The 5,576-nt window shown below is 42.9% G+C and overlaps 1 protein-coding gene across 3 annotated transcripts in view; it reads left to right on the top strand.

Annotated features, from left to right (window-relative positions):
* NCOA4 (nuclear receptor coactivator 4) overlaps positions 1–5,576 on the top strand; it is a 28,897-nt gene that overhangs the window by 1,030 nt on the left and 22,291 nt on the right. The window lies entirely within an intron of this gene.

Genomic DNA, 5,576 nt, shown 5'->3' with positions numbered 1-5,576 from the left:
GTAAGAACCGGATGGGGCCTGTGGGGCGGGCGCGTCTCTTCTTGCTCAGGCGGTGTCCTTCTCCCGCCCTCCTTCCCCGCCTGCTCGCCCGGCAGGGCTTCACTGCCGCCCGCCTGCGGGCCCCCTCCGACCTGTGGGCCTCCTCTGGCCTGCCGGGCCGGCCGCCCTCCTCGTCCCCTCCTGGGCCTCCCCCCTTCGACCCTGGGCCCGAGGCGCCCTGGGAACGCCGGGCTCCGGTGCCCCTTCTCTGCGTCCCGTCCTCCCCGGGCGCCGGGTGTGACAGCTCCGGGATCTGCTTCTCAACTCCGGGTCCTTGGGCCGGGCGGGCCGCGTTCTCAGATCCGACCTGGAGCACTTGGATTCCTTGCCTGCCAGGGAGGTCAGGCCAGGAGGAAACGCTTCTTGGGCCATCTTTGTTCCAGGCACAGCGTTACTGATTCTAATTTTACTCTTTCAACTGTTCCGAAAGGCCCCTAGCTTTTCTCCGTTGTACAGATGAGAAGAGCAAAGCTCGCTCATTCATGGATTCATTCCACCAATACACATTTCTTTACTCAGTGTCTATTTGTTCCAGGCGTTGAGGATATCATGATGGAAAAAAATGGACAAAAGTTCTTACCGTCATGGAACTAAATTCTCGTGGTGGGGTCCATAATAATCATATAAGCAGAATAGTCTTAGGTGCTTTTGAGATCAAGAATGACTTGAAAAGTGCTGTAGTGTGGCCCCAAGGGCAGGGCTTTTTGAACACACCATTTTGTGTCGTTTTCTATAGCACAACTGCCTTTGGATAGACCTCACGTTATTTCTACCACCTACTTGGTGATTTAGAAATATGGTTGGCTCGATTTTGCACTGGGGTCCAGTGTGACATTTCTGAGCTTTAAAGATCATCAGACCCTTTGAGGAAGACTTACTCAGAGGCAGCATTGGGGTGCCTGTGCACCTGTACTTTGGAGGAAGATTAGCTTATTACCTCCTGGCTTAGGCAAGTTACTTGGTTTGCTCTTTTGCAGATTTGCTAGCTTGCATATTTATGAAGACAAGTAAGTGAGATAATGTCTGCAAAGTTAAGCACAGTTGCATTTTATTTATCCCTCCCCATCTTCTATGGAACTTCTTTCCTTGGGTCTCTACGGAAAATCCTAGGGGTTTAAGATTTTATAATATCTTGCATCTAAATAAAGCTGTACCATCTGTTGGGCAAACAGGTATTAAAAGAGTGGAAAAAGTATGTTGAGCTATATAAGGAGAGGAGAACAGGGAAAGAGGTATCTTACTTTAGAATTATCTGGGTTTTTTTTCAGATCACAGAAGACTCCCTCTCACCCCATTTTATTAAATCAGTTTTAGGTGGGCTAGAATCTCAGGAAACTTTGTGGGGGTTCCATAAAGTGCACGAGGATATTCTGACATGTACCCCTCTCCTGATCTGATAGCCCTTTGTTTAGTGTTTTATAATAATTTCCTTCATAGGATAAATAGTAGCAGAAGGGAAGCATTTAGAGTCAGTTGTTGCTGCTGATAAGACTTTTAACTCTCAGTTTCATATTCTAAAAATTAGGATTTTCTACTTAGTTTTAGGTGAATCTGTAGCGCAAATCCTCATCTAGATGGCAGGCCTCCTCTGTACCATTGTCTCCTCAGGGGCTCTCACAGTAGATCTCCCTTTAGACACAGTAAATATTTGTGGAATGAATACATAAAACTTTAATATCCCAATGATCCCTTCAGTATACAGTGTGGCTGTGGACTTTAGACTCAGTACGGGGATGCAACCTTGGCTTCTCTACTTGAAGCTTGTGACTACAGGTAATATATTTAAACTCGCCAAGCCTCGGTTTCTTTATTTTTAGGATGGTGATGGTAACACCCACCTTAAAGGTTGTGAGAACTTAATGAGATAGTGTGTAAGACAAAGCCTTGGCCCATATTTATATGGAAGTCAATATTGATTGAATTCATTCAGTCCACAAATATTTATTGAGAACCTGCCTACAGTGTACCCAAAGAGTGTATCCTGTCCCTGTAAAACTTACCTTCTAGTGTGTTTTCTGAAATACAGTCAGAAAATAAAGTTTTCACATGTCAGGTTGTGATAAGTATGACGAGAAAATGAATGCATGTGAGGGGGTAGAGCGAAGAATGAATTTAAAGAGGATAGTCAGAAAAGGCCTCACTGAGCAGATGGCATTTGAGCAGACTCCTGAAGGGAGAGATGGAGGGCCATAAGGATATGTGGAGGAAAGTGCAAAGGCCCTGAGGACAAAGCACCCTCAGTATGCTGTAGGAACCCCAGGAGGCCGTGTGGCTGGACTGCATGAGCAGAGGGGAAGAAAGGGGTGGGCAGCAGTCTTGAGGTTTCTGCGGAAATCCAAGGGAGATGATGGTGGCTTAGTAAATGAATGAACTACATAATGATAGTTCTTCTTTCCTTATAATTGTACCTCTTCTCTGGCCCAAAGTAATAAAAATAGCTAATACCTATATAGCTCTATTTATGTGCCAGGCACTATTCAAAGTGCTTACCTTATGATAATCTTTGACAGTTTTAAATATATATATATGTTTTAAATATATATATATTTATATATATATAAAACTAAGACATGTCACTACTCAAGATATACAGTGGAATGATTGTGCTCCTAGTTTGGATAGCACTTTCTGAAGCATTACTGAAATGCCTCGGTTTACACTGGTTAGGTTGTGAAAGGCAAGTCTAAAGTGACTCTACTCAGGTACCAACCAATAGGTATGCATGATGGTGAAGTTCAGTTTCCTGGGAGAACTCTGGGTGTTAATGACATTTGACATTTTTATTGTTCTTTTTAGCCCTCTTAAATGTTCCTCTGGGGTTTTTGTTTTGGCTTTGTTTTTTGTTGTTTTTTGTCTTTGTTTTTTTTAATGTTACATTAAAAAAATATGAGGTCCCCATATACCCCCACCCCCCTCACCCCACTCCTCCCACATCAACAACCTCTTTCATCATCGTGGCACATTCATTGCATTTGGTGAATACATTTTGGAGCACTGCTGCCCCACAAGGATAGTGGTTTACATTGTAGTTTACACTCTCCCCCTGTCCACCCAGTGGGCCATGGCAGGACATACAATGTGCAGCATCTGTCCCTGCAGTACCACCCAGGACAACTCCAAGTCCTGAAAATGTCCCCACATCATATCTCTTCCCTCTCCCTACCCTAAGCAGTACCAATTGGCTTTGTTTTTATGATGGGTGGCTGCTGATACATTGCTTCAGTGTAGAACTCAAGTGAAGCTGGGCTAAAGTGCCTGGCCCTAGGGGTTGTGGTGGGGTGTCTGTTGACTAGTGGCTCCAGTGAAGAGCTTTTTTACTCTCTGTGCTTGTCAGTCAGAGCATGTCTTCTTTGATTGTTAAACTGTAACATCACAGTTGATTTATAAGCTTCCTTCCAATCCTGCAATACCTCAAACCTTGCATGCCATAGATAATTTCTGAATTAGACACATTCACTGGCAAGTGAACAAAAGTTATTTTGAGAATGCTCCTTTTACTTCACTTCTGACATGAATGAGTCTTTCTTATCCCAAGTCGTCCTCCCTGATTTTGCTTGGCTCTGTCCTGCAGTGGAATCAGGGTATTCCTCTGTAGGGCTAGAATTGTGTTTGGGGCTTTTTTGAGGCTTCTTTTTCCCAGGATTGCCCTCCATGCCTTGTTAAGCTAAAAGCTTTGTGTTTACTTGACTTGTCAGTTTAGTCAGAGGTGAGATGTTAAGTCTGTTAATTCTTGTACAGTTACATACTTCATAAGAACAAAAGCATGTGTATATGTTGATGTCTATTTTGGCATTATTTCTAATCTCCCAGGCTTTAGAAGAGGGAACCTTTCACTTGTTTACTTCTGTGGAGAGCAACGCAAGATATTTATCATGGGAAATCAGGGATTAAGCTGTGCTGCTATTTTCATGGTAGATAAGTAACATGTTTTCCTGTCCTTGCCTATGTTACCATAAGGAGTTGCAAACTGAAGATAGGGCACAGCCCCTGTCCAAGAGCCAACCAAACCTCTGTTGATGTCATATGGAATCTCTGTGGTACTGCAAAGTCTGAGAGAAAAATACAAAGTTGGCTGTAAATGATAAAATATTTCCCCTTTACCTCACAAACCTGCTGGTTCTTGTTGATCCCTGAGTCTGAGCTTCCCCAGGCCTGGCATCAGGAAGGATGCTTTATCTCAGCCTAAGATGGTGACCCCAGGGGCAGCACTCTTGTCAGTTTTGTCTTGCTTGAAAGAAACTAAAAGAAATAGCTGTTATGAGGCTAGATAATTTTATCTCCTCTGAAAATCCTTCCTGGGTTAATGCAGGGCTTACTGAGACATCAATTTGCTTATGTTAAAATAGAATCAAGACTTACTTAGTGTATATGGTCTGAACACGAGCATTCATTTATCACTGATTCATCTGTCCACTTAGGAAACATGCATTAGCTATTGTTAAGTTTAGGGCCATGGTATCGCATAACTCCAGGGACACCATTCTTTTGTTGGCATTTAATTGGGTGCATAGAAGGTGAATGGGAATGTTTGATACCAAGGTATCAACACCAGACTATCTGTTCAGCTTGAGGATCTAGAAAGGCAAATAAACCATGGTCCATTCTCTCAGGGAGCTCCCAGTCTAAAGAGACAGGCATGTGACAATAAGGGTAACACATGTTACAGGTGTCATGTGGGAAACCTGTACCAAACATGCCACTCCTCAGTGGCCCTGTCTCTTGAGGAGTGGCATGTTTGGTCAGAAAAGTCTTCGAAGTGGCGGTGACTTGAGCAGAGTCCTACAAATAGACAGATGGGAAGAAGCGGGGACACTGGCACAACTGGCAGAAAGAGCTGGGAAAATAAGACTGAACTAGGTATGGAACACTGTCCAGCAGGTCAGGGTTTGGTGGCTGCACTGGGGAGACAGCAGGAAAGACAGGCTGAGGCCAGAAGATAGAGAGCCTCTTGCCTTTGTCAGAGATTTGGCCTTTCTCCCACAGGCACTGAGGAGCCTCTGGAGAGCTAAAGTTCATGCCTGCTTTAAATGATTGTTTTAGTTTGCTAAAGGCTGCCAATGCAAAATACCAGAAATGTGTTGGCTTGTGTGTGTGTCTAGAAATTTATTTCAGAAATAAATAACCTATATAATTTGAGATAGTTAGAGTGGCTATTTACATTACTATAATAAATATTTGTCAAAAATAGCAGTCATCTCAATAATCACAGACTTATTTTATTCATAAAGACTTCTAAAAACAACTCCTCTGTATAAAAAATATACAAATGTCACAAGAAAGTTAAATAATGGTATATGCAGGCAAAGGAAAATTTTGCTAGGAGAAATCCTAAGGTAGCAGTTTCCTCATTCCACTTTTTATTGATTTGCTTCATAAAGACAGAACTAGTTCTGCATTGTTTTTTGTGCCTCTTTCATCTGCTGAAAGGAAACACAAGAAATCCATAGTCTTAGAAAAACTGCTTCCATGTTCTCAAGCTTAAGCCACAAACAGGCTTTTTTTGATAAAGGCTATATGCATAATATTACACATTTTAA

This window comes from Dasypus novemcinctus, chromosome 6 (genome assembly GCF_030445035.2).
Source record: "Dasypus novemcinctus isolate mDasNov1 chromosome 6, mDasNov1.1.hap2, whole genome shotgun sequence".
NCBI lineage: Eukaryota > Metazoa > Chordata > Mammalia > Cingulata > Dasypodidae > Dasypus > Dasypus novemcinctus.
Note: the sequence above shows the minus strand (reverse complement) of the source record. Positions and strands in the feature narration are given on the sequence as shown.